Raw genomic sequence first — 24,666 nt, 5'->3', positions numbered from 1 at the left:
GTTTTCCTGCTAGAGACGAAACATAAATACATATATAAATGTGAACGATAAGTTTTGGAAAAAAATGGAAACGTTTATCATATTTTCGGACAAGAGAAAATTGGTAGGCATATTCCGTACAACACAAAATTGAAATGTATATCACAAATTCGATTGTCTTAAATTTGGAAATGCATTACATAACTATTATGTTGAAGGAAAAGTTCCGTCATATTTTAAATAAGACATGAAGATACACATACACATCCTCAGCAACATGTGTATTCCTCAGTGGTCGAATGGTGCATGTCTAGTTACTTTGCAATTGCAAAGTGATTAGATGTGGGTAGCACGCGAACAAATAGCGCAAAAAGTCATTGCTACCCAGATCGACCATCTGTTTTGAGACTGCAATTTTGGAAAGGAATTTTGCAAACCATCTTTGGCAGAACCAAAAATTTCCAATTGTATTTGCCAACGTCGTACATAAGTTTTACACAAATAACTCAATGTCCGACTCCCACACCGAATGCAATGCACTTAACTGCACTTTATACTATGCCGGCTTATTCACTCTGCGTTAGTCAATCAACTAATGTACGATATTAAAAGTAGTCCTCTTATATCGTACGAGAGGTTCGCTATATAATAAGAGTCCACAGGACGCATTCGACCTCGATTGCCTCGATCTGAAAAGTAACATATATTACCTACAACGGAACATTCTTGCCAACCTATTATTTCCTTAAGTAGATTCCGTAAGTAAAATTATTCTAATTGAATAAAAGCTTAGCGATTAGAAAAAAAAAAAAAAAATTAAAATGTAAATTATATTATCGGACCAGATGAACATGTTTTGCAACATCGAGCTTTTAAATCTATGCTAAATAAAATCTTTATAATTTCTTTACATACTTTCGAACAAGCAAGAAATTTAACAACCTATTCGCCTGAGTAGCCGAAGGCGAGGAATCTCGACTAGCAACTCAATGGTCGTGGGTTCAGATCTCAAGTGCGGTAGAGTTTTTAATAAAGACCGATAGCCTTAGATGCTAGTGCTTATAAGAGTTTAGTCTTAGAATTTATTTCTCTGACGAAATTAATAATAATAATAATAATAATAATAATAATAAAAACCTAAACTCTGTTTTTGAATTACATATATTTCGAAGTATATGAAATATAATTCAAAATATAAATGGATTCGTACGACGTAGTTTAGGATATAAAAAAATTTCTAAAGTATGCTACGCTGGAAATAATGGGCAATCAGATCAAATTAACTGAATGATTGCAGTAATTGATGCATTTTAACTAATCAAAAAACATTTTTCATAAATAAATAAATAAATAAATTTTTCCATAGCCTAAGCTTATTTTCAATTTTATATTGATAACAATCGTTAATTTAAAAAAAAAAAACAAATTAATTAATCCATTTTAATAATTTAACGGTATAATGAACACTGCAACCTAGTTTAACATATGCCAACATTGGCATTTCCAACGCTGACCGCTTTATGTGCTATGTTTTTGTAATCGCATTCATCCTATTTATATAAAAGAAAAGTTCATACAAACAAAACATTTAAACATATCATATTTTTTAAGAAAAGGCAACAAACAATACAGCGACAATAATAGCAACATTTATTATCTCACATTAATGAAAATTTAAATCTCATGCGATAAAATGTGTTTGTCTTCTTTTTTTTTTGTATCATAGATAAATGATGCCAAACTTGTGGCCATTTACGAAGCGATATCAAATGATTAATTATATAAAAACGAATATCTAACGTAAAAACACTCATATATATATATAGTTACACTCATAGAAAGATATGAACGTAAATATAGGAAAAAGCGGCGCTCTCTATGGCATATCACGCACTCATACCAATAGACAAGAGAGAAAATTGTCATTAAAATAACGATAAAAATTTATAACTAAACTGTAACACATATGCATACTCCTAGCTATTTGAGCACACATAGACACACACACACACACGCGCGCGCTCGGATAGAGATAAAATTAATATTAGAAAAGAATGTCACATTAAAAAGACTGTACAACATCAGTAGAGGTAGGTAAGTGAGAGACAAGGAAAGGGAAAAGTGCAAGTTTGTATTCGGAACAAGAGATAACAGTTTTAAAAGCTATAGTCTGCGATAAAAACAACAACAATAGAGAGGAAAAAAAAAAAACAAAAACAAGAGCAACTGAAATTCAAAACAAAAACACAGAGATACTTACAAACAAAATAAAAATAACGTTACACTCGCACTGGCACTGGCACTCGCACTCGAATATACTTACTTGTAAAACGCCAGTGGCAAAAAAAACACAAATGCACACACGCTCATATATATATAATCATCATCAAAGTATAACAATAGTAATAATACCAATAACAAGAGCAATCACAACAACATCAACAACAAAAAATATAATGATAACAAGTTACTAGAAATAACAACATCATCATCTTCATATTCCTCATCAACGTCATTATTATCATTTGTATACAATACAGCAATAACAACAACAGAAGCATCTGTAAGTATGCAGTTTTTATAGATAAGCGAAGCATTCATGAATTTTAAAGATAACGTACTGGTGGTGTTCATGCAGTTAGTACGAATGTATATGTGCAATGGCGTATAATAGATACTAGAGAAGAGGGAGAGAATAATACATGCAATACAACAAACAACACTTAATGGAAACCAGCGCCAGCGCCAGCGCCACCGCCGCCAACATTATCATCAACCACCACGCAAAGTATTCACAGTGTATAAATGTATGTATATTTGTACACGTGTGTGTATGTGTGTGTGTGTGCGTGTGTGTGTGTGTGTGTGTGTGTGTGTGTGTGTGTGTGTGTGTGTGTATGCGCTGCAAATAATAAAAGAAACATTAAGCGAAAAAGAAAAAAGAATTAAATTAAATGAAAAACGAAAATTGTACATAACATTAATGTATTCATTTATGTTTGCGTGTTTATGTTCCGTCTCTTTCATTTGGAAAACAATACAATTCTTTGCTGCAAAAGAATGACAACTTTTCGATATGCACTGACTCTTTTCACTTTATTATGCCACCGAGATAAATGATATGACTTACTTTTATTCTGCGAAACAGTGCACAGCACCGAGATAATCATCTCCTAACAATCCGATATTATTTGAAGCCGGTAAAAAGACAAACAGTTATAATTATCATTAATAAAGAGGAAGATAAAAAATCGAAAAAGTCCAATCTAAAAAAGCTAAATGGATAGCAAATGATAGCTCTTTTCATTAAAAAGAAGTAAAAAGACTATATGGAGCCCTGGGCCGCCTTTAAATACCCTACAACACACCCTACAGTCCTTCATATAACCACTTTTCAATATAACGTTTGAATATGAGTAGTGGCCGAAAAAGTATTCGACTCCAAAGCATTTTCAACAGCGTTCGTCCTTGGGCCACGACAAGCTTATGTGCCAAATTTCATCGAAATATCTCAAAGAGTGCCGCCAGTAAGTTAAAGTAAAGAAAACAAGGCATACAGGCAAAGTTAGTGAATATAATAAAAAGAGGCTCTATCTCAACTCCCTCTTTGTGTTGCATACATCCGCTGAAAACTTAATACAGCCATAATACACCACAAGTAGAGTAGGGTATAAAAATTATTTCATTTGTATTATTAAGAGTGCAAATCAGTTCAGTATGTTTTCTAAGAGAGTGTGCAAGCACTGCTGTAGGGTCTTTTAAAAATAGCGACACTCAAATCTGAGAATATCGCCCAAAGGCTAAATACTTTTTCGAAATGGAATTCGAAAATTGACTGACAGTTAAGTAAAAGTAGCATCGATGCCCGACACCAAAGTCTCTTTGGGTAATCTGTTCTCATTTTTTGTCTGAGATGAATGAATGCATTTTTGATCAGAAAAAAATGGACTTTAATTATTTTTAATCCCAATATAAGAAAGATACATGTATATTATTGTTGACGTAAAGTAGATGGGAATAAGTCATACTCTATATAGATATCATGACACACTTCCATTTCAAACAAAAAATGATAAGCATAAGATTAACTTATTCTTCGAATGTCATGCATTGATGAATGAGGTTAAGCGAAGAATATGGTATGACTGATTGATTGATATGATTGAAGACTCTATTAAATTCATTTTTTAAACGACTCAGCTAAACGTAACTACAATGTAAATAACTAAATCAAACTTGGGGAAAAGCTTAAAATTTATTATTCCACTACTGGAACTGTGTAATATTGTACTGTGTAATAATTTTTATTTATTTTATTTTATTACATGTTTCTTTTCCGATGTGTTATGTTAGTTTTATTGTGCGGATATTCTCACGTGAATAGGTACGGCAATTGCTGACATCTGGCAACGTATTTGTTCGCTATTATCGCTGCCGTATTGCACTACTTTATGTTGGGATAATAAAATAAGAGGCTTACATAGCTTGCTTTTTTTTTTGTAATGCTTTTATTAAATAAATTAAAAAACAAGAGTACGGCAGTGAATAGCAAAATATTTGATTTATATACAGCTTTGGGCAAGAATACACTACGACTGCCGTCATTCTCGCACGTATAGAGGATATCTCCTGATATATGTGCAGATGATCAGTCAGGGGATTTCCTATATCCCCTATATATATGTCCCCTATATATATAGATATATAATAAGAGGCTTACATAGACTGCACAAAGATAAACATACTTACTTAAGATACACAAATATATATATTTATATATGTTCATATATATTCGTAGCGTACCTGGATCCGTTCTCCTTAACACTCACTTGTTAGTAGATAGGACTTAAAGAAAAAAAAGCAAGGGAGATTCAGACGCACCTCCATTTGAAAGCGGGATTGTTCAACGTGCAAGATACCCAAGTGATGTTGAGCAGCGAAGTTGTAGTGCAGGATTCTGTGTGCGATAAATTAGTGAAAACTCGTAAGTAGCGTTTCGCCCTAGACCGAATTTAGAACAAAGGGCACTGATGAATACAGCTTTCCTCGCGCAATAAGATGCATAAAAGAGTGTCGCCGGAGCAGGGACTGGAAACACACCTAAACTAACCCACTAGACCCACATTTTATCATACCGAACCACTTTGGAATATGTTCCGCTTCGATTGAGCTCGGGACGACTTGTATATCTATCCATCCATATATCATCATTTTTCTAGAGTAGATCGAGACTAGCAATTTAGCATATAAAATTATTGTTTTAAATGTGGTTCATATTAACCAGTTTTTAGTAACCCTGTCATTCTATCGATCGATATTCGATACTCTATCCGGTATATGGCAACAAGATTTTATTTATGTAGTTTATGACGAAACTATGCGGAGAATTTATTAGGCGTAATGATGAGCAGTGTTTAATAGGAACACCTCTCAGCCGACTCATATTGATTTAATTGTTTTTTTTTTTAATTTCGCCGCCCATGAATGGTCACAAAAAAAAAGGAATTTCAGTAATTTCTTATATTGAATATCACTGAGCTTTTGTAGACAAAATAAAGTGAAATCCTTTCCTCTTAAAAAATGATGAGATTAGGACGCTCACGAAGGGAATTCCTTGGCAACCGTTGGTGTTCTTAGGATGAGAATACAAAACAATGTTTGTTGGACAGAACATATGTTCGAAATGCGGAGAGAGTCAGGCAAGGGCCTAACGTTTTTTAAAGTGGCGAAAACATTGATCCATTAAAGCCGCTATACGTGCCATTTACGCCGCGTATGCCCAGCCAAAGCTAGAGTATAACTCGTAATTGTGGGCAAGAGTCATCAAGCTTGGCTTAGTGGTCTTCGACCGCATACAGTGAAAGGGTCAAATTCGCATGGGTAACGAAACGGCTTCACATGGGCTATATTGTACTTATGTACAGGTATATCCAAATTAAATATTCCACAGAGATAATCGAAATTTCTCCACCAATTACGTCCTTTGGCAGGGCTACACGGGTTTTGTAGCGTTCTCATCCACTCGCCCTGATTTTACCGGCATATCGCACAACACACTACAGGGATTCGTCGTTCTTTAACTGTACTGCCCAGCAATGGTCGCCATTTTCAAGGGAAGCATTCACAAACACTTATATCTTTCCGCATCCCTTTCTTCCTATAACCCTTTCTGATCGTCATCGTGTCCACGCACACATATAGGAGCATATCCTGAAAGGCTAATAAAAAAATATTACACACACACTCTTCGAAACACTATGTAATATATTTTACATCAAACCTTTTTGAATTATTGAGCCTTTATACATATTCTGAATGTTATCTAATGGACGCAGGTTATATACTTTGCTAGCAATCGATAAATTTTTTCTGTTGTAGATTATAACATATCGCTTACTCTGGGGCTTATATGAATTTTTCTTTTTTTTTTCCAATTTTTTGAATTTAAAAACAAACTACCGCAACAAATTCTGATGATAGCATTTCAGGATATTTAAGTCATAAATCTAAAAAATATATCCATAAAATCTAAATATTAAAAACCTATTTTTGTTTTTTTCCTTTTTTTTTATTAGTAAAAATAATATGAAAAATCCCTTTTTGTCGCAAAAAAAAAAAAAAAAAGAAAAAAAAAAAGAAAAAAACAGGAAAAAAATTGTTTTTTATCGTCAATTTACAATCTTCAACTTGCTGCCCCCGCGCTTCCCTTGCGCACACATAAAGAAACTCCTTTTTAACCCTACTAAATACCCAAAATGTGTGCGATGGTGATAATATTAACGGCGGCGTTGACGACGACTACAACGAGGTCGTTTTAAAACTTTTAGCGTTTTTAAGTCACCACTTTTCTTATTATTATATATGTACTATTATATATATATATATATATGTGATAATGCGCATTGATGTAAGTATGTATGTGTGTGTAGGTGGGTGGATGTATATGTAAATGCTGCTTTCTTTTATAGTATAATATCGTAGAACTTGGTAACTTGGCCAAATATAACGTTCATATTCGTATTATAAATATGTAGTGGTTCCATGCTTGCTCATAACTGCATACTTATAAACATATACACACGCAACAAACACCAACCAAACATACGATCACAAACTGTCGCTATTTATGTGGAAGTTTAACTTCATATATGTGAGGATATAGCTATAAGCCAGTGGATAAATTTTCTTATCTTTGTCGACCAGACGATATTAAATCCATTTATAAACATTCTTACGTACACATGTGCGTACATATAAATGAATGTGCAATATTTAATGTGTAGCTAAAAATCCATATTTTATACATATATATTTTCTTTTTTTTTGAGTAATAATACTTAGAGCTGAAAAAAATTTATGAACTATTATCATATGAATTGTATCACAGCACACAAATACATGCACATATACAAATTAAGGCATTGGATTATGAGAATAGATATTGTTTGAGTTTCAGATATTTTTGCTTCTCATAAATAACGGAACATTTCCTAAGACTAATTTCTAAAGGTGTACCGCAAACTGGTGATATATTAATCTTGTCGCTCCGTCTGGACTACACGTCAGAAATACACGTTGAAAACTACATAAGAGACATGTGTAAATTATTTATCATTATTTAACTAATTGCTCTCAGGGAATGTCCTCTACGCATGTAGAGAAGATGGTGATTAGGATGGACTACTATAGGTAATGCGAAGGAGGAAAAGGGGAATAATATTTGTGTACCTTTGCCTTTTCATGAAAGAGTACTGCAGGTAGGTTACTCCAAAGGCGGGCGTTGCGGTAAGAGAATAAGTTCTTTTTTTACTTGACAAGCCGCCCATGGACTGTCACGTAGGGAAAGTAATGGTTAATAGGGATTATGAGCAGAAAGGGAGGAGAAAGTGTGAGGAAGAATTGTGCACATTCAACATGACAACAGGCTATTTAGGAAAGTGATTATACGAGAAAAGCTTTCAAATTTCAAATTAACGTTCAGACTTTGCAAAGGATGGGAACATTTTTTGAATCCTCTCATATAACCTAGCTAGGTCAGCTTACCCAGGTTAAATGCTATATACGATAGACTATGTTTTAATTACGATTTGTATGTGGTTCTTAGCTATAACGACTTGGACGCTTTGAAACGCTTGCCTTTGAAGTACCTCTCAATTTGCGGCCACTTCCTATCTCTTTCTCTCTCTATTTTTTTTTTTTTGATCTACCCTGTGTTACACATATAGGTGGCATCATTATAGTTGCCCAATAAAAGCAAAAAAAAACATGATAAAGTCGCTTAAAAAAGATGAGCCTCCAAATGGTAAGAAGGTGTAATTTTTAGTAATTTGCTATGAAAATTAATACAAAGTAGCGATTTAACAGAGAAACTTCTACCGTCCTCTATATAAGCAAATTTTTTGAACCCTTGGAGTTCTGATGTTGACATCTATAGTTCTGTTGTATGACATCACTGTATACAGCTGCAAAATTGAACTAAGCGAAGTTGAATGTGGCAAGGTGCTCAATGGTCGACTTTGTCCGACCACGAATTATTTGCTGTGTATAAACTGTCGTACTCGCTTACAAATATGTTCAAAGCCGCATAAGAGATGGGGTACAAAAATTTTCTCTTGATATTAAAGAATAAATTATGAAAAAAAATTTCGAAAAATTTCCCAACAGTTCTCAAAAAGAATTTCTTTCTTGGTACGCCCTCAGTGGAGGGCTAAACTAGAAGCATATGCTCTTCTAAGCTCGGATAGGTATAGGCAGACTATACAATAGAATACAATAGAATATCTTTTTTTTCCGATGTTTTCTCGTTCGAAAGACGTGTAGTTGTTGTTTTAATGAATGATTAAAGTAACTGTAGAAGCAACGTCGCTTTTTTCGCTTATTACCACTAAGATCGAAAAACTGTGACATTAGTGAAAATCATTTGGTGGTAGAAATGCTTGTCGACGCCTTATATAGATAAAAAAGAAACACACCTAGCGCTCTATATAGTCACATGTATGTATGTATGTATGTATGTATGTACATACGCTCAAATAACTACTTTGGTGATCTCATTAATATCAATTTTCGAAAACAATAAACCACTTCAACAAATTGACAATTTTTTGTTGTTGTTAGCTATATCTGCTGTGTCTTATATATAACCATAAATTGTTATCAGACATGACCCCAAACCTCCACACCAAAAATAAGTACGTAATAAAAAAAAGAAACAAAATCTCAAAATAAAAAAAAAATAAAAAAAAATAAAACGCATTATAACACCTAAGCCTGTATAGTTAAAGGCAGACATAAACATACACGTATGTATTGCAGACAAATACATATTTTTATGTACGCTTGTGTGATTTGTTGTGCGATTTCATACAAATTTGTTGGGTATTGTTTTGCGCCAAGTTTTTTTTTTCTTTTTTTTTTTTTGTATTCTTTCAATGGATTTTGTTGTCTGTGTATAGTTTTCACACTCCTTCTCTCTCTTGTCTTCTGATTTTGTACTTAGGATTGCGCTTAACTGTTGGTTAAGGAGAATTTGTTGATTGTTGTTGTATTTATTTATTTTGTTTTTTTTTTTTTTTTTTCTTTAGCTTTGTTATTATTATTATTATTATTATTTTAAGTTTTATATCGACTTTGGTTACTTTAGACCCGTTCGGTGATCTTGCCATCATTTCATGCCATTCATTGCTAAGAAGGTAGTTAAGCGTCATTGGTGTGATAGTGATGTTGCTTGCTGTAAAGATGTTTGTCGTTGTTGTTTGGCATTGTATTATACTGTATGTATGTAAGTATGTGAAACAGCCTGCATTCCAGCACATTCTGCTTATTTGTAAGATATTTATTGCCTTCGATTGCTCGCCGATAACGTACAACACACGTACAAATAAAAGTAAGCAGCATTTTTTTATTTTTTTTGCTTTTTTGGTTGTAGGCTTTTGAAATCTCTTACACAACAACACTAATAACTAAAAACTTTAACTTCAATTTCATACGCTAAATAGGCTCTCGTTGTTATTTTGTTCGCTTACGTACATTTTACGGGCTTTGTTTTCAACGTCGCTGAAAATCAGTGAGAAGAAATCTTTGACTGAAAGATTTTCGAGGGCTGATATAAGCAGAAAAATACTGAAACAAACAGTCAAACGGTCAAGCCTAAACAAAAAAAAAATTATAAAAAAAAAAAAAACTATATACCTAAAAATTTAACTTTTTATTTTATTTTATTTTATTTTTTTTTTTTTTTTGTTTCACCAACAACACAAACTATAAAACAGCTGCGTTTAGTAAGGCTTCTGCTTCTTGTTTGCTGCTCTGACACGAATGCATGCTATTGTTGCAGTTGACTGTTTGCGTTGTTACTGTGTTGTTAAACACAAACTGGTGGTCCTCATCACGCCTTTTTTTTTACTTTTTTTTTTGTTTTTTTCTTACATTTTCTATATACTATGAACGCATTCAGACGTATTTCTGACTCAACCGTTCATTCACTTACACATGCTTATTATGTGCATTACAATGCAATTTTCACCATTCAATTGCCATTTGTTCAAGATTGCGCCTTCACTTTATATTTGCTTATAGTATTATTATTATTGGTGTTGTTGTTACTGTTGTTATTGTTATTGTTGCTGTCTTACTATCAATTTGTTCAATCAGTAACAGTCACAGTCTTAGCGTCATTGATTGTTGCCGATAAGCATTTTGCCACATTTACTGCATGACTTCTCCGGCCCATTTGTGGTAAGCCGTCCTTTTCTTTTTCATCGATTTCTTTTCTTCTGAACACCATACCATTATAACTTGTAATCAAAAAAAAAAAAAAAAAAAAAAAAAATTTTTTTTTTTTTTTTTTTTTTTTTTTTTTTTTTTTATTCATAATAAAACCTACATATGGTATTTGGATTGCAATTTCATCCGTTACCATTGCTGAAGGCATAAAAACCTTAATCATATGTTTATATTAATAACAATTGACCAAAGGAGGAGAGTGTAAACTTCTCGATATTAAAAACAAAGGGAATTTTTTATGGGTATTTAACAAAATTAGTTACATAATAACGCAACACGCAACATAGATTACTGTTATTATTACTTATCCTGATAACGTCCTATCGTGATATTTCTTCCTCCTCCTGGCTATCTGCAAACTTACTGTTGTCTGATGGAAAAACATTGTATTTTATGGTTTTTTAACTGTAGATCTCCCAGAAATATTATGCAAATAACAACTTTATTCAAAAAAAAATTTCATAAAACGGATAAAATCTCTACAAAACCCACACGTTATTTATTCTGAATAAACAAAAAAAAAAAAAAAAACCGAATGCTTTTAAAAATTTTTTTATTATATAATTTTATTGTCAGAAACTTGTTTTCTGATTATTATGGCAATTGCTCGTTTTGTCCGTTTGTCTTAAACATCTTTGATTTATATCAAACAACCATACGTTTGCGATTGAAAATATATACACGATTGATAAACTCAATTCAAATTAAGGCAACTAAAAACAGATGAATTTATCTGGATAATTACGAAGATATTGAACAGATATATCTTGACACGCATATATCTTGACAATACGCTCGCATGAAAAAACTTGTGTACGTTAGCTGGTTGAGAAAGCTTACACCACTAGGAAATTTATTCCTATGCCTTCCTAAAGCACGCACAAAGCAGACCATGTTGTACGAAGACTATTCATAAACGAAAACGATATGTTGCCCACAGCACAACATCTTAGGGCATTTTTATGACCTTAAATAATATGACAGAATAGGCAGACACGTGGCCGCTCTATATGGAAACCACTACAGACTACAGCTAGCATTTTGCTATTGATATATCTGCATTGTTTATGGTTTTACGACTTTTTTGAGAGCAGAAGACGCTTACATGCAATCCATCTGATTTGGATAACCAGAAACTAGTTACCATGTCTCGATAACGTTGACCAATCATGGTAATCGCCTCTCCATGATCATCTTCAAACAAAACTGGCCCACTCATACCAATCCATAATTGTTGTTTTTTAAAGATGAAATAGTCCTTCATGATGATGTTCTTCCATTTCCCAAATGCGTCAGTTTTGCTTATTAATGAAAACGGTACGAGATCACGCTCGAATCAAAATGAATTTTAGCGTAATCAGCAAATTCATGACTACAAGACTATGTTGATCTTTGGAAAGCTACAAAATTCCGTAGTTGCTACTTGAAAGTTTTGTATCCTATACCGCTCCTGGCACAGGGTATATTTAGCTTGTGAAGACGTGTGTGACATTCAGAAGAAGTTAAGAGAGACCTGGAAAGCCTTTTATTATACCGATTGATTCTGATTGATTTTTCAATCGATCAAAGCTTGTCTGTCTGCCTGTCCGTCAGTCAGTCTCATGTCTAGCCGTATATTGTTGTGTGCAACCTAAAGGTCGCAAATTTTAAATATAATTCGGTAAAAATTTTTACACCAACAGTTTTTGGCGTATGGACAGCCTCTATCAGAAGTGGTTCGAATCGGAACGTTTTCTCAATCACTTCTCATATAACGCCTAATTTTGAACATTCGGTTTGTAGAAAAAATTTTCCAAATTTCTCGCGTAAAAACCGTTGAGTATTTCGGCATTTTAAAAAATGTAGATTGGGCGGGGCCATTTCCATATGATCACCCCTACGTGAACTAAATCTTGGAATATGGAAAAAATTTCTAATTCATGATGAAAATTACTTCATAACAATAATTTGACAAAAAAGCGTGAACCACGCAGTTGACGTTTTGCATGCATCGCAATATGGGGGCTATCATCCAAAGTATGTCCTTGCATGGAAATAATGTACTATTTGTGGTGGATATGAAGGAACGACTGTATTAGTTGAAGCGGTTTAGAGTATCTAATGGTCGGCCTTGCCCGACTATTATGTGCTTACTTGTGGAAAAGCGGGAAGAAAAGAGAAAGAAGAAGCTGCCTGCCCAATCGATAAGTCTTAGGTCTTTCCTAATTCATTTTAACTACAACCAAGTATGCTCCGCTGCTCGACATATACAAAACTTTTGTACAATCGAAGGCGAACGTAACGGACACGTGTTGTTAATGAACATAAACCTCCATTAACCGATTTGGCCAATTCTCGAGCTTAAATTGAAATGAGCAGTGAAAAGGACGTAGAACTAAGCTTGATCTTCTCGGCAAACGTTTTAGATCTCATTAGCATCATAAGGCAAATGTATAGTCACTTAAAGGGACATGGGAAAATCTTTTCTCATTGAATTCTAAATCAATCTAAGCTTCTCTGTCCGTCTTGTTTTCTTGGGTTCTATCTATAGTCCGCAATTTTTGAGTTGTTCTGAGCAAATTTGACACATTGATGCGTTTTGGACCAAGCACGAACGATGTGAAAACTGTTACTGAGCGGATCATTTTTGGGAGGACTTCCAATATAACACCCTGTTCTGAAAAGTCGTCATGTGGAGAATATATAGTAGTGTGCCATGGCCCGCTATACTTGCTTTTTTATTACCTACGTATATGCGGAATATCTTCCCCGGTTACTATTGGTGTATATGCATTTCGGCTTAAAACATGTACACGTGCCTATGGTCTATTTTGTTTATATGCAATTTGTCAATAACTCTAAGGCACTTTCCCCATATCGTGAGAGTTACGCTTTTCCCATGCGATAAGAACTTAGCTTACTCTTCACCTACGTCTTTGGACAAGAAAAATTTGCGAATATTAAATCAATCTATAACCCGTCTTGAATACCATGATGCTCGCGCGGATAAACGGTACCGCTGATCTCTTATCCTGTTTAGCTAATTATTTTCAAGAGAACTTTTTTCATCATGGATAAAAATGATCTGCATTATCCATTTTATCCGTATCGCTATTAGCACTATCAAATAATTAATTGCAGTATTTGCAAGTAAAAAAGTTAATAGATTTTTAATAGATTGCTGCAAGAGTCTCCACAATGAAAATTCCATTTTGTCTTTAAAGCGAGAAAAAGTAAATTGTTGCTCGTTTTTCTTTTTATAAATTAAAATTAATTACAAATTGCTATAAAAAAAATCTTTTCTTTACTATCAACAAAACGTGAGCTTATGTTTTCACAATTCACCGATGATCATGAACAACAAATTCATCTGCCTTTTGCTTAAGCATCTAATACCGAAACAATCGGAGTTATATTCGACTTGCGTTTCTATTTGCAACATCTATAATGACTAATGGCCGAAAACAGATGAATTCTGAATTTAAACTTTAAACCGAATGCACTTCTTTTTTGAAGTAGTAAACATGGTTAGTTGAGCGATCTATATAAATATATATTTTGCCTTTAGACTAAGATATATGCATAGATAAAGTATTTCTCAAAAACTTCCCAAAATAAGAGGACTAACTGGTCCGCGTTCTGATAAATAACTCATACTCTATGCTACTTGGTTGATTAATAATAAGTTGAAAGTGATGCTTCGAATTTTATTCGATTCGATTTTGGGTGCCTAGAATTCGCTTTAGTGTGCTTAGCTTTCTTATTCGATTTTTTTGCGCCTTTTTTAAACAATGTACATTTCTCACCTTAAATAAAAAAAGATTAAGAAAATGAATAGGAAGGAAAAAAATGTAATAAAATACCATAAACACCTTGCGTTTAGGTTTCTTAAAAAGATATGCTTTCCTTTCCTTTTTTAAAAGTTGCTCTGCTATTAAAGGAAAAAAGCAAAAAAAAAAACGGCAAATTGAAGTTCGTTTCTTTTTAGTAATGGTGTTTAACCACAAATACGAAATTATCATTTGTTATTAATCGAAGAGCAAACGAGGTGAAAAAAAAAGCCAAAACCACGTTTTTTAATTTTTTTTTGTTTTTGTTTTTTGGAAGCTTTGATTTGAAAAGGACAAAAAAGTAGTCTTTAAATTTATATCTTTTTTTTTTTTTTAAAGCAATTTATACAAAAAGGTTGCCTAAATAGTGTTGAGCGTACGACATACTGCGAAACAGTTGGACTTGAACGTCACTCAATAAGTAGTGACTGAGAATTGTTAATGTATATCACGCGTACGTATTCTTGTAATCAGATACCAGATATTGTCCTAAGGTTCATATGAAATTTTCCAAAACAAGTAAAAACATTATAGTGGGACGCGGCCCACTACATCACTTCGCTTAATATAGCTATTTGTATAGTGAATTTTTAAACTAAGGCTTTATAGGGGTAGGGGAGGAAAAAGTGATCTGACTCGAAGTATTTTCAATGAGCTTTGACTTTGGGTCAAAACATGTCAGTGTCACACATTTCATCAAAATGCCTCAAAAATGACGATCTGCGTCGGTTGCGAACAACAACATGAGAAGGACAGCCAAACAGACAAACTTAGATCGACTAAGAAAGGGATTCAGAAATTGTATCAAATTTCATCAAAATATCTCAAAAGATTCCTTCTGTGGATTAAGCACAAGAACACACGACGAAGAGAAACATGTTTCGATCGATTTAGAAAATGATTTTGAATCGACGCGTAGAACAAAAGATAGGTATATCATAAGTCCGTCTGTGTGTTGCATATCTTCGTACAAACTTTATACACTTTGTACCTTGTAGTGTATAAAAATCAAAAAAAAAGTATTCGTGAAAACATTTGAACTCAGTTTCACTTTAATACCACAAATTTTCAGATCAAAGGTTTCTGAATAATGGACGGAAGCAAGCACTTGCTCTCTCCCTTCTCCGGGAAATACTTTAAAGTAATAATAGGCGTCACTCCATCATCATAACTACTCTTTCGTGTAGCATGATTCGAAGCTAGACGCGACTTAGCGTGACGTCTGGGGTACTGTCAGGCCTTGGACGGCCTTGAAACTAAATTTTCTCAATTTCATTATGAAAAGCATGAGTCAAAGAACCTGACCTGACCTATCGACCGACAATGAACGCATTCGTACTTCGAAATCTCAAGTCTGAGTACTTTTCAGATCACGCTTTCTTATGAATTATCTTTTGCTTAAGAGAGAGAGAGAGAGAGAAAGAGCGTAAGAGTAGATCTGTCCATAATAAACCAAATAGTTTCTAATTATAAGCAGAAAAGATTTTTGTTCGAATTTATTAATGAAATGCGATTCCTTTTTCCTTTCGATGGCATAAAAGATAAGCCAATTAAAATTGTTTTTCTTCACAAACTAATTTGCTCCCACCAAAATATTTGTTTTTTAATTTTTTTTTTTTTCTTTTTTTTCAATTTTGTAGAAAAATATCACGTTTATAAATCGAGATTATTTCCGACCGAGAAATGTAAACGAATTTTAAAGCTTTAGCAAAGCCTATCTAAAATCTTTTTTATAGAATTAAAAAAAAAAAAAAAAAAGAAAAAAAAAATGAGAAAGAAAAACAAAGCACACATACAACCTTTGGTTTAACATTAAAAACTTTGCTACGTTGTGTTGTATGTTTTCTTTTTAGTTTTTTTTTAGTTATTTTTTTTATTTTGTTTTTTTTTTTTTTTAGTATAAAAAACAAGCAAACTGCAATAACACAAGAATAACAAAAAAAAGAATTAAAACAACAATAATAACATATATAATAATAGCAACAAAATTGAATAAAATCAGTTTTGAACTATCGAAATTCTAGGAAATCTCTTTTAGTCAAACTAAACTCTTTTTGATGTCTTAATTAAATGGAATACGAAAGACTACAGAATCAACAACACACTCTAAATGCAACTTTTTAATGCAACTGCATGCACAATCACACATATTAATACCAACTGATACATGGAATATCATGAATGTGAATGTGAAACTGAGTGGAAGGCTGGCTCGATGCTGTTGTTGCTTGGTTAGTTGTTTTAGTTGACTAGCTGTTGCTTTATGGCTACCATTCATTGACTTATTGAAACCTCAAACATATGTAGAGGAAACATTGTACAAGCCGAGGACATTGCAGTTCAATGTTGCTAAGCAATTGATGCAACTGATGAGGCGGCTTGTTGCGGTTTATTTTTCCTCTTTTTTTTTTTTTTTTTTTTTATTCTCCAAGATCTTAAATGTGTTTATTTGTTTGTTAGTGTAGTTTTTCGAAGTTGTACCTTTAGAACACAGTATATATTGTTTCTTAACTGATAAGTAAAGTCAAGCTTCCACTAAACCAAAAAAAAAACAAAAAAAAACAGCTATAACTTAGATCGTAGAGTTGACAATAAGTGTTTTTTTTTTTTTTTTTTTTTTTGGAATTTTCTGCAAACCTTTTAATAATAAAAAAAGAAAATCAGTAATTCTGTTAGGTTATAGTCTACGTGCATGCAAACACACATACGTATGCAAATACAATAAATCCGCAGTTTTTGTTTCATATAAAGATCGCTTTATCTGATGATTGGATAAAAAGTTTCCACAATTTCTTTATATAATTGAAAGAAACCATAAATGTTTTTTTGCAATTATTTCGAATTTCCGTTAACATAACGCTTAGTATGTTTATTAAATGTAAAGCAGTTTAGATAAGACGTACAATTTTTTCCTTTTGATAATAATTTATCCAAACCCTTCTATCAGATTTAACAAATTGCCTTAGCTCCTCCTAGACTCTTTACAACGCCTTTTTAGAACTTGAGACTTTATTTTATGCAAAATAGCCGCCGCATGCGCACCGACGGAGGCGTGGAAGAGCACAACTAGATTTGTTATCCATTATAACAAACTGGAGATTGAAGCATTTCAGGCCTTCAAAGAGCCCTTTAAACCCTTTCAGCCGCAAGAATGCGTTTTTTCTTCATTTTGCACAAACACAAATGCAATTTTGCAAAGTTGACGCGTAACTTTTGCAAACTCTTTGTAATTTCGTTTTTTGGAAGTAGGTACGAATGTAAATTCATTTCCATCCTTCTAAGACTGCAATCATAAATAATTGCGGCTGTTATTTCGCCCTTGAACTTAGATTTCGTATTGTTTTCCTATTACATGTCAAGACACTTAGTTAGAGATTTGAATACGGTTCATATCGTCATATCTGAGCTAAAGCATTTTAGTGCATCACATTTCATCAAAGTATGATGAAAATTCCAATCTGTACTCGAATTGTTCCGAACAGACTTCAGATGCTCCTGCAAGCATCGGTTACTACAAGTAGTGCAAAATATTAGTGTAAGGTGTAAGATGAAAGTTTCGAACACCTAAAAATGCTGTTTACTCACGGAAAACTGAACATTCATTTCTTATGTGCTACACATGATAAGCTAAAAGAATGTTCGTCTGTGAAAAAGGCCACTGAATGGATGGAATGTGAATGCTAAAAACCTTCTCGAAAAGTTCGAATAAGGTACTATGCACGTAGTGCGTGCAGTATGATGCTTTTCAAATGGTATTAATGATATTGATCTAAGAAAATTTGACGGTCAAGCAACCACACAGAAGACTATGCCGTTTAGAGCCGCTAATAGTTTTAAATGCCCATCACTATCTAAAAGCAGAAGCTTCGAAAGATAGTCTCAGTCTCAGGACGAATATTTAGGCTTTTGACGGAAAAAGTGATCTCCTGCAGAAAACTTGACGAAAGATTTCATAGTAATTTCTTTTTTTCAAACATGTCTGCTTCTTGAGTTAAGGGAAAAACTTACTTTCCCTTTGCCTTTCTTCATTGACATTCAAACATATATTTCTTACCTTTTAAATGAGCTTTTTTAACTCCCATCTACGTCATTTTGATCGATAATCTGCCACTATAGTTCTTCCCCTAATTCTAGGTTAAAAATTAATCCTAGTTACAACTTTGCACCATTAAAGGAGCGAAACGAAAGGCAGGCCAAGTTCGTCAATCTTTTCCGAACCATTAAATATATCTACGGTTGTACTGACAGCTTTACACTTTTCGTATGCATACGTTCTGAACATTTCATTCCCATTAGTTTCCTGACAATAGATCATGGAATGAGTCACCCAGCTAGCTTATGAGACCCGATTCCCTTTCGAACTCATTCAACGTAAAACACTTGACACCGTTTATGCAGCTTCGCGTGACAACAGTCATTTCGCACATGGGTTGACTTTCATCGCCCTTTATGATCGATTTCTTCAAGAATGGCCCGATGTCGTTTCCTGTCAGGAGCGCTTTGCAAAAGCAAATTGGGTATAATTCAATTTTCCACTGCGCCTGACTATCGCGATTTATGCAAATAACTCAAGAGCGAAAGTTTAGTACCGCATCGAAGTTAAAATATGCCGGTATTTTCCAATTCCATGAAGAAATTCATCGACTTTACCAATAAGTATTCGACCAGAACGCTGCGAAATTTGAAGAACGTGGCATTTGCTTAGGACTTATTTTGATAAAGTATTTTCACCATATACACTATACACGAATTTTTCGCACGTTTTCGAAACGTTATCCTCTCAGTCGAAATGATATTTTAGAATAAGGAAATAAATATCCCCAGAATGTTGTTGATGTCTTTAAAACGCAAAATTTTTTCTTCTGAATTAGGAAAAGTCACGTTGCTCTCAGTTTTTAGCTACAGTATGTCAACTTTGAAACTCGACGCTGTATGGCTAACTAGGTTTACTTTTACCAAAGTTTCGTAGCACTACTGAAGCAAACTTTACGAAATTTCTCTTTTAACTATCACTAACAGTATATATATGTATATATGTAGCGAAAAGTTATAACAAATCGTGTAATATGATAGAAAAGAATAGAAGTTCTCTTAATATATAAGTGTGTAATCATTGGCATCGTGATAAGCAGTAACACATATATTTTGTAGAAACTTTTTGCAATGCTCCACTGCTCTAAAGGCTGCTGATACCCATAGAGAATGTAAAGGAGTTTATAGGGAAGGCGCCCTCTTCTCTATTGGAGATAAATGCAAGATTCATTTGTAGTACGTCAAGCACTGCCAGTGACTCCAGGTGCCCATGTTAGCAGCGTGGGGAGGACATTAAGGCCGTAGTAGGGGCAACAGAGAGCATTGAATAGAGTACTTCTTTATAAACCCATCACCTCTAAGGAGTATTTTTCGCAATCATAAAAATTCTCTATGATGTGTGCAAAAGTGTTTTCAAATACTTAAGGCAAATGTAAACATACGACAGTTTCCGTACGAGGATGAATACGAATTTCGCTAGAATTCTAGACCTTTACCCGCTCAACGTTGTGCTTAGCGATAATCAAATAGTTTGCAATAAAACGGATAAAATATCGGTTTGGGGTAAATATATCTTGTTGTTGTAAATATTTGGAAGACACGTATATAATAATATATTAGGAGGGACTGTTGCAAAAGGTTTGTCTCATATTAGTTCCGTGCGAAAGGGTGCCACAGTGCAGAGTACGCACTTGCTAGTTCCATATCGTTTTCGGTTCATATCGATATCCATAAGCGTCTATTAAAACGCTAATTATACGTTTATTGAGTCTAAACCATTGCCCGCAACGCTATACATGTCATTTAATATCATATATACATATATATATATATATATATATATATATATATATATATAATTTAAGATTTGCAAATTCATTAACTGAACCAATAAACTATAAAGTGTAAAATAAATTGAGTTTTGTGTGTAGGTTTTCTCTCATAAATGACTTGTAATCTAACATCAAATTGACCATTTTACATTTGCCAACTGTATTGGCTTACTTACGTAAACCTATGCATGTACACAGATGTATAAGTTTATATGTAGTTAATATCTTCATCAAAATTACTACCATTTATTTATTCTATTTTCTGTTTTTTTTTTTTTTTTCATTATATTCTTTATTCACACAGATAAACAAGTTATTGGGTAAGAGAAAAAAAAAAAAAAAGAAAAGATTTTTTCGTTAAGAAAGGCTTCACAAATTCATGTTTAATACGCATTTGCATATTAACACATGCAATGTGTTTTTAATAGGAAACAACAGCAACAACAATATTTAACATGATTTGGTTTTCTTTTTCTGTTGTTCGCTTACACATTACACATATACATATACGAGAGATAGATAAGTCATCCTTGAGAAATTGTTCTGTTGGTGCTGAGAAGTTTTGTTTGCCTGCCTGCCTGCCTGCCTGCCTGCCTTCCTGCCTGCCTGCATGTCGCTTCAATTTCTTAATTATGGCAGCAAAAAAAAGCAAAAAAGACCTGAAACTGAAAACCGAATGTAATGACATTCTATAAGAAAATGTGTGCTAATTTCTGTTTCGCTTTATCTAAGTCAGAAGTTGTTGTTTGTTGTGATGTTATGTTATTGTTATTGTAGTAGTTCTTGTTATTGCTACTTTTACATTAACATGTTAAAGAAACGACATTTAATTCGTGATGTATTTTTGCCCCCTTTTCAACTTGAAATATTTTTAAAGGGACTTTTCCAATATTCTAAGTATTGTTAAACATTTCGCGTTTACAAGTATTGTTTAATTATTACACGTAATAAGGAGTGCCGTGGGAGAGGAAATTTAATAAAAAAAATAAATAAATAAATAAATATTTTTTATACCCATAAATTTACCTTTTCCAGGAAAGGTCTTGCGTTATGTTATATTTGTTTACATAAAAGAAAAATAACCAACCGATACAAGAAGAAGAAGAAGAATATGATAATTTATTTGTTTAAGCATAAGAATATATGTAGAATTTGCAAAAGCAAAACAAATAATAATTCCATAGCATATAAAGGGCTAACGCAAAATAATAATTAATTTAAGGTAGCAACTATAGCTGACATAACGTTTTCACTTCAACTTATATAAACATAGAAAAATGTAATTGAAGCACAAAAAATCCTAGAAAATTCTTATACCAAACTCTTATGTCAAAGCTTTCAAGTACACGCCCTCTTGACAACCGATACTAGATTTATTAGTTAATTTCATCCAAATACGACATCGACCAAGCTGTCGATCGTATTAAGGATTACGAGTTTTATGTTCTTTAACGAATCCAATATTGAAATTAAATTATAGGCACAAAAGGATCTTAAATGGGTTAAAAAGGCCCTAATTATATCTGCATTGGTTAAACTTTACGAATAGGAACGATTGACGAACGATTGGGGACATTCAAGTTTATCTTTCCTTATAAGTCTGGCGAGTCAACATCGCCATGTATTAGCTTAATTAGGATGGATGTATCTAATATAAATCTCCACTTCTCATGGAAGTGAAGAACTAATAATAGCAATCTACCGATTTTGGGAACTATAAGATGTACCGGACGATAAGACGCACTTCAAATTTGTAACATTATTTTAAACAAATATATTTTAATATTAGTTTTGAATTAAAATTTTTATTAAGTTTTAACATAACTCATACTCAGTTGACTCTCGGTATTAACGCTCGTCTCATTAATGTCACCTGCACTATTGTTGTCAATTCTTTTAAATCTCAAACCTGAAAAAATATTTTAATGTTACCTTCGATCCATAAGACGCACCCAAAATTTAAGTCCATTTTTCTATGTAAAAAGGTGCAATTTATGGTCCGAAAAGTATGGTATTTTCTTATCATGGCAAAACGGCTTTCGGATTCCATCCCAAATTTCTCAACACGAAAAGCAAGAATTGTTTCTGAACAACAAATTATGTTACAGATCGCAAAAATATACACTATGAGTAAAGCGATTTCGGTCTTGTACTACAGCGAACTTAAATAGCAAAAATTTAGTGAACAAGAGAGGGAAGTGTATGTATTTTAGGCAAAAGGAAATTCGCTGTAAATAGTAATTGAATTCGAATCGTGCGAGTGAAGGAAATTATCTTTAAAGTATCTTTATAGCTTGAGGGATGCTAGCAGCATCTTCGTAAAACGGCGCCCTTGATAATTTGTATAGAATTTAGTGACGGATCAAACAATTAAATATTAGATTTATCGATCATACAAGGCACCCGAAAAGGGTTTCGAAGCTGATGACTTGTGCGGCAGTGAGACAAATCATTTGTTTCATAGGGTCTCCTGAAGCTGCCAAGTACATTAAACGATGTTCCCTTTAATCAATTTTGCAATAAAGACCACACCCAATATCTCGCATCTTTTTTCCATTGTAGGCATATCAATAAGCGTTAATCTACATTTGCATGGCCTTGATTAATTTTGGTTTTAAATACATACATGTTAAAGCTTACTTAAAGCAAATGTGCAAATAGGAGTGGTCGGCTCACATACTAAGCGTGCGCGTAGCACGATGATGCTAAGAGAGAAGTGAGGAAATAGAAAGAGATAAGGAGTGGCCTCAATCTAGTAGGTGTTCAGCCTTTACCGACTAGGCACTCAATAAAGCTACGATCAAATATGGTCTGCTGCACTGAGATTTCAATCCGCTAGAAAGATGGACTTGGTAGTCGCGATTCTGATCTACTCTGCTGCTCAGGCGGAGGGACTTAAGATAAACCTACTTTTTGTTATATCAATTAATTAAGAATCATTTTGTGATCAATTTAAGCTTGTCTGTCTGTCTGTCTCTGCACTTGCTTGTGTGTCTTCTATTCTTGAGTTCAACTTAACCCTCGCAGTATTTGAGATATTTCCATATGATCCGCTGAGGCGTTTTATTCGAAAGACTCACTTTTTTGACAATGAAATGGATCGGACTACTTCTGCAACTACCTCCCATATGGCATATTATTTAAAAAATGTTCTGCAATAGTGGTTCAGCGTACCAAATGGAGTTGGGAACCCTTTTTCACATAATCGTTATACGGCAAACAGGTCTAATCAAAGCTCACTGTATCAAAATAAGTTGCACTTTACTTTGAAGTTAGTTATGCTTCGAAGAAAACATTGTTCAAATGTCAACCACGGCTTTAAACACACGTCAAAGCTCCAGCTTTTCGCGATCGAGTTGGCAACTGGCGGCTAAATTCCCAAATATATAAATAGAGATATGATAAGAGGCGTCGGTTATATTAAAAAAAAAAAAAATTTTTTTTGGAAATTTATTCAATCTTCGCTATGCGATAATGCGTAAACTTTATAACTTTAATATTTTATTATAATTTTTACGAACAAAGTCTTAACCGTTTGAGTCCCAGACGGTATTGGAAAAACACTGTCGAAGAATCCCAAGCAGCGCGATTGCGCTGTTCAGAGTTTATGTCGAAAAAACCCAGACGGTATTGAAAAAACACTGTCGAAGAATCCCAAGCAGCGCAATCGCGCTGGGACTCAAACGGTTAAGGAAGACGATTTGGAGACTGAATTACAAATTTTTCCTTTTGTCCTTTAGCTATTGGGGAGACATCAATACATAGATTTGTTTGACTGCGTACAATTAGTCCCATCTCAACGGATAAGTAAAACAAGTGAAAACATTATAGTGGGCCATTGCCCACCTTTATTTACCATACATCAGTTATTCAATAATATAACAACTTTTCAAATCAAGGCTTTATGGGGAAAATGTTCAAAAAAGCTGCCTGATTCTCAATGGAATCCGCCGTTGAACCGAAGCACACCCGTGTGCCAAATTTTATCAAAATATCTCACAAACTGCGACCCACGTGTTGATCAAGTAGCACAGACGGACAAACAAGCTTTCCTAATAAGTATAATAAAAGACACGTCTATCCCAAATTTTTTCAGATACTACATACTCACAAACGTAATATATCCTTGTACCAGAAGTGATGTAGAGTGCAAAAAGAAAGAAAGCCTATCCACACACCATTGCAAACAAAATGTCACTTATCTTCTAAAATCTGTTAAGCTTTTCAAA

General features: G+C 33.6%; 1 protein-coding gene across 3 annotated transcripts in view; it reads left to right on the top strand.

The window, feature by feature from the left end:
• The window catches only part of LOC119634243 (zinc finger protein ush), a 197,715-nt gene that overhangs the window by 146,050 nt on the left and 26,999 nt on the right, over positions 1–24,666 (top strand). The window lies entirely within an intron of this gene.

This window comes from Glossina fuscipes, unplaced genomic scaffold (assembly GCF_014805625.2).
Source record: "Glossina fuscipes isolate IAEA_lab_2018 unplaced genomic scaffold, Yale_Gfus_2 2, whole genome shotgun sequence".
NCBI lineage: Eukaryota > Metazoa > Arthropoda > Insecta > Diptera > Glossinidae > Glossina > Glossina fuscipes.
The sequence above is the reverse complement of the archived record's forward strand: the minus strand, read 5'-3'. Positions and strand labels throughout refer to the sequence as shown.